General features: G+C 41.5%; 1 long non-coding RNA gene across 1 annotated transcript; it reads right to left on the reverse strand.

Moving 5' to 3' along the window:
- Window positions 1–4,552: 4,552 nt before the first annotated feature.
- Window positions 4,553–6,719, reverse strand: LOC132379791 (uncharacterized). The gene is made up of 3 exons (XR_009507536.1): window positions 6,662–6,719; window positions 6,010–6,142; window positions 4,553–4,717 (listed from the first exon to the last, which is right to left on the reverse strand). It is a non-coding gene; the product is annotated as an uncharacterized LOC132379791 (long non-coding RNA).
- Between the last annotated feature and the right edge of the window lie 366 nt (window positions 6,720–7,085).

The raw sequence follows: 7,085 nt of genomic DNA on the forward strand, positions 1-7,085 counted from the left end.
TCTTCCATGTTGCCTCCATTTGTACCCCATCTTCTTGGTGCCTTCCTCTCTCAGAGATGAGGTCTTCAGAGCTGCTGTTGGCGTTTCTGTAGCATTGGGGTTTAGTGAAGGGGGCTTGCTAGCCCTATGCCCAACCCTCCCTTTTCGCAGCTGGCCTTGGGACTGTCCATGGTGGAGCTGCAAACAGCAATGCTGGTTGCAAAATATTTCAAACTCAATGAGACTAGCAGCAAACCAATGTCAGATTTCCAGTGTCCTCTCCCAGGCCTCATCATCTACTTGTTCTATACTGTTTCACACACACATTTTCCTGAAACTTAGAGCTGCACTAAATTTCCTTTGGATGTCATTTTCCTTATTACTTGTACAGGTCAAATGACTGCCTTCAATTACTCAAGCAGTTAATTTAAATTGGTTCCATCAACTATGCTTCAGTGGACCTGAACATTGCTGGGTTCTTCATCTGGTTACCGTTTAAAGAGGTTACATAACCAGGCAGAGAAATCAGTGCCAGGATTTGCAAAGCCTGCCAGAGTCTTGGTTGACTGCTACTGCATGTGTTGAACTAGCACAACATTCACCTGTCCAGAAAACTAAAGGTGGACAAAGCTGTCGTCCTTGGATGTGAAACCTTGACCGTATACAGAAGATACCTTAAAATGTAAAGGGATTCCTTATGCATTGTCTGAGGTCAATCCTTGGCATCCATTGGCAGAACTCAATAACAAACCTAGAGGTCCTCGATAGGGCAGGGGCCACGAATGCTGAGGGCATGATTGTAAAAGCACAGCTCCAGAGGACAGGGCATGTTACACACATGATGGGTTCAGGAATCCCCAAGCAGCTACTATAAGGCGAGCTTTCGCTGGGCAAGGGGAATCGAGGCAGGCCCCGTAAGAGGGTCAAAGTCTGCGTGAAAGGTAACATTGCACACATTCAGTTTGTGCCAAAATGACTGGACAGAGTGTGCAAGATTGGTGTGGCTGGTGAGCTTTGGTTAGAACCATTCACAACAACCTGGAGGAGAGACGCCGGTCAGTACTAATCGCTGCCCAACAGAGAAGAAAAGCAATAGCAGCGGCTCTACTTCCAGATCCATCACAGTTTTCGTGTCCTTACTGTGGATGTCTATGCTGCTCACAACTTAGACTCAGCAGCCACCTATGAACACACACACAACTACACAGAAGTGTCATCATTGGATTTGATGGACAACCAATCAATCATATCTATACATCTGGACACAGGGACCAGCGTTGATTTCAGTTTACTTTGATGGAATTGATGAGGAAAACCTGTAACTATTTACTTGCTTGAGAAACTAATTTTAAAGTTTAAAAAAAATGCAGCCTGTCATTATTGTCACCAAGAGGTGATTTTCCTTAGAGGTTGTGAGTTCTTATCTGCGGCAAGCCAAATATAAACTGATAGCAATGTTTCAGAAAGCCATCACATACAAAGTCCATCCTTTGATCCTCTCACTTGATTACATTGTCTTAATCCTCATAAACTTAAAAAGTGACAGATTTTGCGCAACCAATGATACGTTCCTTTGATTGCATTCTGTTTGGTGATACTCCCATTGGTTGGAACCAGCTAACTTCAGCCTTTCTACAATGGAAAGCAATGGCTGGTGTTCTATCAGCAATTCTTCTTGACTTTATATATGTCACTGAGTTCACTTTGGCAAATATTGAGTGTGCTGGTTTATTTGTTTCCACACTTTAAGTAAGGGTTTTATTGTCTGTCACAAATACATCTCTTCTGTCAAAGCAAAGATAAAAAACAAATTATCAGTGTATTCTCTATTTCTATCAGCAATTTCCATCCTGAATGAACTTTTGACATTGTGTGAAAATGTATTGGCTGCTCCATTTTACTTGAAATTCAAATTTAAAGGAATGTTTGATGATGAAAAATTAGGGTAACCTCGCACAAAGAAGGACCTTTGATTTCAACTGCACAGATCAGGCAGATTTGAGCACTTCATGGACTTTGAAAGAAAAATTTTGGAGAGGACAAGCAACTTGTGTTATGGAGAGTGAGGATTATTTTTAGTTTTAAAGTGGTGTGTGATGTGTGAATTACCAAAGAATTGCTATAAATATCAGTTTTAACCATTTTGGTGTTGCTGTAATGCCAAGGGGATTCAAAGTCAACAGCAGAACCCATTTTATTGAAGGCAGCCATTTCAAAATGAACTCCATCTGGCACAACAAAGTATAAGATCATAGAAGGCACCTAAGTCTTATCTTCTTAAAGTGGAGTTGCAAAGACACAGTGTTGCCTCAAGTGGTTGCTTTACCCTAAGTTGTACTAATTAAAGGGTATATATGAAGGTAAATACCTTCAACCATCAGGGTCCTGAACCGATATGGATAACTTCACTCACCTCAACTCTGAACTGATTCCACAATCTATGAACTCATTCTCAAGGACTCTGCAACTCATGTTCTAAGTGTTATCTATCCATCTATCTACAGTACTGTGCAAAAGTCTTTGGCACACACTGTATATATTGCTAGGCTGCCTGAGACTTTTGCACAGTACTGTAGTAATTTTATGTATCGCATTGTACTGCTGCTGCAAAAAACAAGCAAGTTTCATGACATATGTGAGTGATGATAAACGTGATCCTGATATGGGTCTCTATGGGGCAGGGAGAGGGGAGGAAATGGGAAGCAGCGGAGAGAAATTGTGTAATGATCAGTAAATCAATTGTTAGGAATCAAATGACCTTGCCTGGTTTCTCAGGGCTGGCTGTGTCTGTGCCAGTGCCTTGCCCCTGGCATCCTTCTTTGCCACCTGTCCCACACCCCTCCCATGGCACTCCACCTTTGCCATTCCCAACATCCTTTGCTCCCGCCAGATTTACAAACTCACTCTTTTCTCCATGTTAACATATACAATACTGTGCAATGCTCTTAGGCATCTTGGGGGTGTGTGTGTGTGTGTGTGTGTGTGTGTGTGTGTGTGTGTGTGTGTGTGTGTGTGTGTGTGTGTGTGTGTGTGTGTGTGTGTGTGTGTGTGTGTGTGTGTGTGCACGCGCGCGCGCGCGTGTCTTTTGTACAGTACTGTCTTTATCAACCTATCTATTTATTCATTCTGAACTTGCAGTTTGTTTGAACTTGAACTTGTCATGTGCAGTTTCTCATTAATTCTATTGTAATTTTTGTTCTACTCTGAATGTCTGCAAGAAAATAAATCTCAATGTAGTATTTGATGACATATATGCACTTTAATACTAGGTTTGAACTTTGAGTTTTAAAATCCCATCTAAGAAAGTCAATAATTCTCATGCTTTCACTAATATTTGTTTTGCACTTGTGATGTCCTTGATGGGAACTTTGTGCCAAATCTGAAGAGTAATTGTTAATAAAAGTATTATAATAGAAAAGCTGGAATTTAAACTCAATTGATTGTAACCTCAGAACAATCTCTGGTGCCAGTAATACTGCAGAAAGAGAATGCTGGTCTGTCAGTTTATCAAAAATATTGCCAAATGAAATCATATTAATGGCAGATGCCCAGTTATCAACATCAGCCAGCAATTTTCCAATTAACTGATAGTGCCTTTAACAATAATTTCTTCCTATTCCATAAGTAATGGAACTATAAACATTTTCTCTTACGCATTTAAGATGTCACTACACATGGAAATAATAATTCCTGGAACCATTGTTCAGCCAGATTCTGCTCTGAGTGGCTGTTCATTAGAATTACACTCCCTTAGATTTATGGGCTGTTTCAAGGGCAAAAGCCCTTGAACAGATGGACTTTTGTAGGACTTTTTTAAGGTGGTGTACTGAGGGGCAACTACCTAAGTAGTATCCATTGTAGTTATGTTAGTTATCAGTAACATCGAGACCCAGTTTAAAGATCCAGAAACAGTAATTTTAAGTCTGCCATTATTCATTTCACGTTTAATTGTCATTTAACCATACATGAATACTCATGAATACAGTGAAACAAGACTGCATTTAAATTGTTAATTGATTAAAATGGAATACAAAGCTAATACAATTAAACTCGTAGATTTTCATTAAATTTATTAGGTGTACTAAGGTCACTCATTCCTGCTCAAGTCCATAGCAAAGCAGTTGCTTCTGAACTCCCTTCTGAAATAAACATTCATTAATATCAAACTATTCTGTTCAAGCGTGATACCAACAAAATTGAACTAGCTATTGTATTCAACCCAGAAATGATACACCAACCCAAGATGACCATGCAAATTCTCCTCATGAGTATCCAAGGCCTTAATTGGGAGAGTTTTTACATGAAATGGTTAGCCATAACCTGGCATAGTCACACTCACAAAACCCAAAATTTTGTCTAATATTTCAGACCACATCAACATACTTGGCCAAGTCCTCCTGCATTAGCAGACACACCAGAGATGAAGGCACGGTAATTTTCAAAATGAAGGAACCTCAGAGTCTTTGAAACTGACCTCTAACCACCCCCCCCCCCCCCACCAACCCCGCACCATGATGTCTCATGATATTGGACCAAGTATGAGAAAACAAACCTCTGGTTGATTAATATCAATGTTCACAATAAGTATGACTCCTCCTTCAGTCTATTTTTCTTTATTAACAAAGTCATGACAGTGTTAACAAGCACTACATATTCTATTCAACAATATTCTGCTTACTGATGATCACCATGGTTTCCACAGGGACCATTTCGCTCCATGTATCATTGCAACAACTGTCTGAAAGAGTGAAAGTTCAGAGTGAATGCCATTGTTATCAAGGTCATTCTTATACCGGCTGTTGCCACATGCCCCAATATGATTTGAAGTCAATTGGAGTTAGATGGATAAATATCTAAAAGGCTAGTGTCTTTTCTAGTATAGAAATGGTGTTTTGTGATTGTTGAGTGCCAGTCATCTCAGCCCAGGGCATTACTGAATCAGACTCAGACTTATTATCACTGGCTCGTGACATGAAATTTGTTTACTTAGTAGCTGCAGTTCAATACAATACATAATATAGAAGAAAAAAATAAATAAGTAAATCTTATTCAGTATACTTTAAGCAGTATACGTATATTGAATAGATTAAAAATCATGCGAGAAACAGAAATACTATATATTTTTAAAAATGAGGTAGTGCCCAAGGGTTCAATGACATTTAGGAATCGGATGACAGAGGGGAAGAAGCTGTTCTTGAATCGCTGAGTGTGTGCCTTCAGCTTCTGTACCTCCCACCTGATGGTAACAGTGAGAAAAGGGCATGCCCTAGATGCTGGAGGTCCTTAATAATGGATGCTGGAGAAGCTCTGCAGGTAGTGTCCTAGTTCCAACTGTTTTCAGCTCTTTATCAGTTAGCTTCCTTTCATCATAAGGAAGTTGGGAGTTTGCTGATGTCTGCTCATTGCCCAATGCTTATTTCTATTTACCACTCCAAAACAGCCCATGACTGTATGCTTCAAGACTGGGTCATGTCCTGGCTCACACAAGTGCTGGGCTTTGACCATCTATTCTAAGAAAGTCCAGTCACTGAGTTCTGACATTTAGCAGGATCAATGTTGTGTTCAAGGTTATACATGACTACAAGCTTAATTAGATCAGCCACATAAATATTGTTGCTGCAATACATGGTCAGCACAACATTCTGGGCCAAAGGGCCTGTAATGTGCTGTAGATTTCTATGTCCTAATATCAAGACAAAGAATGGGCCTCTTGCAGACAATGGCTGATCTTCAGACTCCCCATAGTAGAAGAGTGGGGTGTGATGGAACACAAACGTTTTAGGCATGTATATATATCTAAAGTGCTTTAGACTTATGTACAGTGCTGTATGTCAGATTGAGCCTGGTGAGTGCAATATCACATGCTGAAGGGTCTGTACTTTGCCTTACGTTCTACGTTCTATCTTTCATTCAACCAGCCATGGTCTCTCAAATCCATTCCCATTCATCTGCACTGCCTGCCCATCATTTTACACCCCTTTATAGTCCGGCAGTGGCCCAGTAATCCTTACTTGCCGTTCCACCTCATACCTGTATGCTGGCCATCTCCTCTCTCCAGTCTCGGTCCTGACACAAGGTTTCTGACATGTCAGTCCATGGCCTTCTTGATGCACCATCAATAACTCACTCTGAGACGTAAAGGCGAGATATCGGCTTTTATTGACTGGAAGAAGGAACCAGCAGTGAGTGACCATCATACTACGTCCTGGAGACTGAGGCCGAGCATCAGGCCTCGATCGCCTTTATACCGGGGCCTGTGGGAGGAGCCACAGGAGCAGTCAGCAGGGGGCATGTCCAGACAGGCACGTAGTTCACCACAGGGCTACAGCAGCAGAAGATCACACTGGATTCCACTTGTAGCTAATAAAGTGACCACTGTGTAATTGCCTGATACACACAGTGCCTGCAACACCAGACTCTTTTGGTCTAGGTAGTTTAGTGCCACCTGAAAGGCTGATTTAATATTTATTTTTATCAGAGGTCATTGCATTACATAAATCAAAACAATAAGTAGACTATGACTAATTTTATGTATTTATATATTTGGAGATACAGACCCTTCCAGCCCAACATACGCACCACCTAGTAACCCCCCCTATTCGAACCCTAATCTAATCACAGGACAATTAGTGCAGAAAAGTAAAGATGTGGAAAAGGCTTTGATGCACCATCAATAACTCACTCTGAGACGTAAAGGCGAGAAGAAACCAGCAGTGAGTGACCATCATACTACATCCTGGAGACTGAGGCCGAGCATCAGGCCTCGATTGCCTTTATACCGGGGCCTGTGGGAGGAGCCACAGGAGCAGTCAGCAGGGGGCGTGTCCCCGACAGGCACAAGTAGTTCACCACACATCTCTACAGCCACGATAAGGCCACACTCAGGTTGGAGCAGCATCACCTTACATCTTGTTTGTGTAGCCTCCAACCTGATGGCATGAATGTTGATTTCTTGAACTTCTGGTAATTACCCTCCCCCTTCACCATTCCCCCATTCCTGTTTCCTTCTCTCACCTTATCTCCTTACCCACCCATCACCTCGCCCTGGTGCTCCTCCCCCTTCCCTTTCGTCCATGGTTTTCTACCTTCTTCTATCAGATTCCCCT

The sequence above is a fragment of the Hypanus sabinus genome, chromosome 22 (assembly GCF_030144855.1).
Source record: "Hypanus sabinus isolate sHypSab1 chromosome 22, sHypSab1.hap1, whole genome shotgun sequence".
NCBI lineage: Eukaryota > Metazoa > Chordata > Chondrichthyes > Myliobatiformes > Dasyatidae > Hypanus > Hypanus sabinus.